Source organism: Protopterus annectens, chromosome 1.part0 (assembly GCF_019279795.1).
Source record: "Protopterus annectens isolate FY-2018-M chromosome 1.part0, PAN1.0, whole genome shotgun sequence".
Lineage (NCBI taxonomy): Eukaryota > Metazoa > Chordata > Ceratodontiformes > Protopteridae > Protopterus > Protopterus annectens.
Genome location: NC_056725.1, coordinates 1,977,312,745 through 1,977,318,893, shown reverse-complemented (window position 1 = coordinate 1,977,318,893; position 6,149 = coordinate 1,977,312,745). Strand labels below are relative to the sequence as shown.

Genomic DNA, 6,149 nt, shown 5'->3' with positions numbered 1-6,149 from the left:
CTTAAAATACAATTTCAGTGCTACCATGCGTCCAAATAACCTTAAATCAACAAATGTCTCATTTAACTTGCTTGATTGTAACGGGATAAAGCTCAAACCTTTGTTGAAAAGAGAAATATCACAATCAGATAAAATAAAACTAGAATAATTATATACCAAACAATTCAGTCCCAAGCCGTTTTCTTCTGGCCATACCTTTCTTGCGAGTATTTATTTTTCTTCGGACCCCTGCTGTGAGAGCATCCCCTCGCAAATCTGGATTGCTTGATCGGAAATGGAAAAAACTGTTTCTCATTCATTCTGTTGTTAATGTCAATTCTCGGAACTGCTCCAAGTCCCAGACCATCATTGGATTTATGAAGAGCAAGTTGGTTCGGTGTTGGAGTGCTCACAGGAGTCGCATCAATTGTGTCAGTTACCAACGTAGCAATCGAATCAGTAAGGAGATGTTGGTGGTTATGACCATGGGCTTCCTCTGGAGGAGTCGTGGAAAGAGGTGCAGCAACTGTAGAAAGTAAAGGCACAGATTCTGCATGTGGTGTATTAGCGGCCCCTCTATTTGGAGTAATAGATTCTCTCACAGTTCTGGGCCAAACAAAAATGTGACCAAAAGTGAAATCATTATGGTCCCTTAGAAGTTTGCGTTGTTTCACTAGTTGAAGCTTGTCACTATATATACGAATCTGTGTTAACATGTTGTTTAGCCTCCTTGTACAAAAATCTGTGTTGAACCTGTCACAAATGTCTTTGTGTAATAACTCGACATGCTTCTGCATCTCAAGTTCTAAAGGAGCGAAATACTCTAGTATCAGGTTCACGTATTGAAATCCTAGTTCTATATTCAAGTTCTGCCATTTCTTAAGTAGAGTGGGATGTTGTTCCCCGTAAGTTGGCATGCATAAAACATGCATTCCCCTCGGCACAACTCTAAAGTGAAGACAGGCTTCTAGGTGCTTTCTTTGCCAGGAATAACACTGTAACTTATAAAGGTCATTCTCCAATTCCCTTATTAGATTATTAAATTCAGTAGTATTGCCACTGTTGTTGTTAGTGGTTCTGACGCTTACTGGTTCAGCAAAATTCAGAGCCAATAAAGGGTTGTCAACCTGATGAATGAATTCATCCAATTTTATAACGTTGGCCCTCGTCTCTGGATTGTAGTCTAGTTCTAGGTTTACTGGTTCCATCATGTGGAGGTCACGATACAAAAAAGAAATGTGAATTGAAAAAAGAGAAAAGTATCTTGAACCTCCCAAGGACTCAGCAGCCAAAATTGAATGAAGAAATTGTTTGAAAATAAACTGCTGGATCCTCCACGAAACAAATGCATGTCAGGACTGGATTTCGCAAACTTTTATTTAACAGTAAAATGATGAGAAAAGATGAGTGCTTTCATGTGCCTCCTGCACGCTTCTTCAGATCTAACATTATGAATTAATACAGTTCTTATATACAATGTTTAACGCCCATAATTAATCAATCAAACAATTAAAACCATTAGCAATTAAATAAAAAGAAATTGCACATGACCATAACTACGCTTCTAGTAAATCAAATGGTTGTTTTGTACAATTACTATTAAGCTCTTATAAATATATAAAATGCATGTAAGCATCATCCTACATTTATAATGTGTCCTTCTTGGAGCTGATAAGAATGTTAAACATAATATTGCCATTGAATCACGTATAAATCTATCATGTGAACAAACTCATTAACCTACGTTTGTGTTGTAACCATCAAAAATGCATGATGCATGATGAATGCCTATCGTGCAAATAATAAGCTTTAATAAAACTAGCGACAAATAGATACATGTGTATATCTAAATAGTATATTATTTGCACGATAGGCATTCATCATGCATCATGCATTTTTGGTGGTTGGATATGCTACACGAAAAGAAATCCCAGGCAATCCAAATCACATGCTCCATGGAGTTAAACCTTGTCACCAGAATAGACAGAACATGCTGGAAGGATAGATTACTGTCCATAATACTTCCCATACTCTGGAACAAACTACCCATTTATGTGAAACTGAGTCTGATCAACAGGAGCAAAGGGAATTATTTGTCTTGGGTGGTGAAAGCCAGAGAATCTTGTTGGCTAGGCTTATATAGGCCCTAGCACCAATAGCCTAGTATCTACCTATAAACCTATATATATATATGTATATATATATATATATATATATATATATATATATATATATATATATATATACATATATATATATATATGTAGTCATATAACATGCAGTGCAGACATACATCAGTATCATACATATCAACCTCTTAGTGCAAGACTAATGAACAAAGGCTGTAAAAGGGTGGGAAATGGGCCACATATATGGACAGAATCAGAATATTGCTGTCATAATTGAACAGTTGTGCAGCAACAGGGATTGGGGATTGATATGTATGTCAGTCTTCACTGACAGAAATCCTTGCATCATAACAGTGTTACCCAGAGAAATGTGAATAAATTGTGTAACAGAAAGAAAGTATGGGCCAAACACCTGGACAGTCTTCAAACAGCCTGGCAGTTGAGATGTATGCTCACAACCCTTTAGTGCAATGAATCTGGAACAAGCCAGACAATGTGGGGGGACAAAGGCATGACAGTAGAGACATATCCAAATGATGTGAGTAGATCAGCTGAGAAGGTTGTTGTAATAATACTGTTCCTGCTAACATATATTGACAGAAATATCACCTTAGTGCATTTTATAGTTAATATCTAGAAGCCAAAAGAAAGAACCACCTTAACAGATACATGCATACATAATCTGAGGATTGTGCTACTGTGCTGTGCAGATTCTATGCATAACTATTGAAGGCCTTGTGGTTGTCTTTTCTATCTGCTGGAATCATGTTTTCATAGCTACCTTTACAGGATTTGATGAGAGATCTCAACTTTTGGTTGAGGCTGATAAGGGAGTATTTTCAGTCTTGGGACTTCACCTTATTCCGCATCAATTTCCTCCTTCTGTTGTAGAGTTTGTTTATGGCAGGGGACCACCAGATTGGCTTCTTTTTCTGAGGAGAGCAGCTTGGTTGCATTGCGTATGGTGAGATCTATGCATTTGTGTATGTGTTCTTGCAGTGCATGGTGTAAGATTCTGCTGGCATGCAACTAGTCTCCATTTGCATGGGTGCCATGCAGTTAGCCAGCTCTGTTTGTAGGTGCCCATAGTTAGCTTTGGAGAAGATTTCATGGTGGTTAACATTTTGGGGTGGTGGGAGGAATGTGGATTTCCAAGGTAATTAGTTTCTGTTATATCTAACCAGGGTGGATTTGACCATTGGTATAGAGCAACATTCCCCATGTTAGTAATGACCAGGTCAAGGATGTTGCTACCTCTGCTGGGAGTAAGAATGAGCATGTCCAGGGCATTGGAATTAATGAATTCCAGAAAGCATTGGCCAAGTGTATTGGTACATGAGTAGTTTTTCCAGTTAATGGTGGGGTAGTTGATATCAGCCAGTATGAGAGTGTTGGTTTGGAATTTAATATTCCCCAGGGTGCTTAGGAATGTGTAGTGTGAGTATTGGGCCATGTTTGTGGACCTATAGCAGGCTATGACCTGTATTGCTGTCTTACCCAATGTTAGCTGCATATGAAGTATCTCAGAGGCATTATGTTGTGTTAACAGTCTGTTGATGTGTGTATCTGTTATGAATATTGAAACACCACTACCTTTTCAGCTTTGGTCAAAGTTCTAGGCCAAATAGATGTGGAATGACTGATAGTCTGGTAGTGCAGGTGTGCTTCCTGCTGCCTTGAACCAGTTTCCTGTTACAGCACACATGTTGATGTTCTCCAGTTTAAGGAGTGCTTTGAGCAAGTGCATTTTGATTAGACCTCTAGTGTTGAGCAGCATGATCCTCAGATTACATTTGTTTGTAGCTGTTACAGTGGTAATGTGGTCTTTGGAACACTGCCTAGAAAGCCACTATAGGGGTAGCAAGAGCCTTGGTGAGTATCTGGAAGCCCAGAGGTGACAGATGTAGGTGATCTCTGGCAAAGGATTATGGTCTGTCAACCATGTCATCCCAGGAACACAGATGGTGGATTCCCTTAAAATGATACCAGAAATGTAGCCAATTGTTGAAATCAATTATTTTCCGCTTGTACTGTGGTATCATTCTGGGTGATGGCAGGATGCTGCTCAGGGTTAGGGTCATACCCATCTGGGCTACATAGTCGGAGAGCTCCTCCATGTCTGTTTCCATATTGTCCAGAGAGGTACATCTCAGGTCATTCACAACCACATATACAATGACAGAGTCATATGTGCACCTGTTGTTGAGGGACCTCAGTGTATGTGTTATGTGGCAGATCCGGGTGCCTGACAGGCAGCTGACTGTCGCTTTCTCCTTTTTCAACCTAGTGAGTGAGATATCACTGTTCCTCACTATCAAGTCAACTATAATTGGTGTTTTGGTCTTGCTGTTTTGCTTTAGGTGCTTTGGTTGACTGGCACACTGTTTAGGAGACATATGTTTCCTGTGATTAGTGTTGTGTGGTGGTGGAGGAGTGGATGTCTGCCTTGGAGGTCTCTGCTGTTTGTGCAGCTTTTTACTGAGAGCCTTCACAAAGGTGGCTGTGTGGTTTGTGATTTATATGAAGGCAGTGCTGGGGTGTGTTCTGGAGGGCTATGTGTTCCATGTAGTGTGGTGCAAGTGTTAACCATCTCCTCTTGACCAACTGTTCTGGTCTTGGCTGGAGAGTGTGTGGCTTCCAATTTTGATATATAACTGCATCTCTTATTTGTTTGTTCAAGCAGAGGAGGGTGTTCTTCCAGTGCTGGGACATCTCTTCTTTTTTCTTAGCAACTTCTTCCTCTTGTCGTATAACTTATTAATGCTAGATGTCCACCAAGGAGGCTTTTGTTTTCTTGAGGATCTTGTTTTGATCCTATCGGGTACAGCTGTGTCAATACATTTGTGCAAATGTTTGCACAGGGTGTTTGTATATACCTTATTATAGCTGTCAATGCCATATGTGGGAACAGGAGCTTGGAAATTATTTATGGCATCCCTTTGGAGGGTATAATTAGCTTTTGTGAAATGTTTAGCCTGATGTCACATAAGAGGGGTTTAGGTGTTATAGCTACTTCAAATGAGAATGATTTGTGACATGCAACAGACGTTATCAGTTTTCTTATGCAAAGGTTCAAATGATGTGGAGCACCTTACAAAAACCCATCATTAGTTTGAATTCAGCCTGAAAAGTGTGCAGAATTTGTAATGGTCTTCTTTTATTTCAGGCAAAATGCTAGAACTTGACTCATGGTTTTAATTATAGTCAAAAGACACATAATTTCCTTCTAATGTCAGGATAAGCAATGCGTTTAATGTTGTTATAGTATATGTCAAAAATGATGTGTTTTTGCCACCAATATGTGATGAATGAATGGCCCTCTAGGGGTTTGAATCCTATTACTGAAAACAAATATGCCACCCAGGCATGTGATAGACTGGGCTACTATCTTCTGATCTACTTTACTGCCTCAAATAAAAGTACAGCTTTGTTCATTAGTTATGCTTTTTCAAATCACTTCTCGGCCTTTTGGCTAAGATCAAGTGTAGTAACTGTTCTTAAAAAAAATCCAGTTCTGAAAACTGCCTAAATTATACATGTGTATGTATAATTTATCTATCTATCTATCTATCTATCTATCTATCTATCTATCTATCTATCTATCTATCTATCTATCTATCTATCTATCAACTCTGAAGTTGTATTATAGTGGAGGCAAGAGATCCCTCAAAATGTGCCAATGCTTTATGGTTTACACAATGCAAAATGCCTCAGAAAATAAGGAAATGTGCATACAAATCTGATTCAGCACACAATTCACCAAATGCAGTCTGGCCACAAGAATGTAAAAGAAATATGCACTGCCATCATGGGCATGAGCTTGCAATGCCCACACCCAGACTAGACACAATGATGACTTACACGTCTAAAACTTTAGCTTAGCACTCCAGGTCTCTTTCTCACTACTCCATTACTCATGGTAACTGGTTTTACAAACAATTTATTATTATTATTTTTACTCATGCCCACCCACATACACATGCACACACACACACATACAGTTATGCACACACACACACACACACACACACACACACACAC

At 39.1% G+C, this 6,149-nt stretch overlaps 1 pseudogene; it reads left to right on the top strand.

Annotated features, from left to right (window-relative positions):
- The first annotated feature begins 5,560 nt into the window (after positions 1–5,560).
- Positions 5,561–5,663, top strand: LOC122802107 (annotated as a pseudogene).
- The last annotated feature ends 486 nt before the right edge of the window (positions 5,664–6,149 follow it).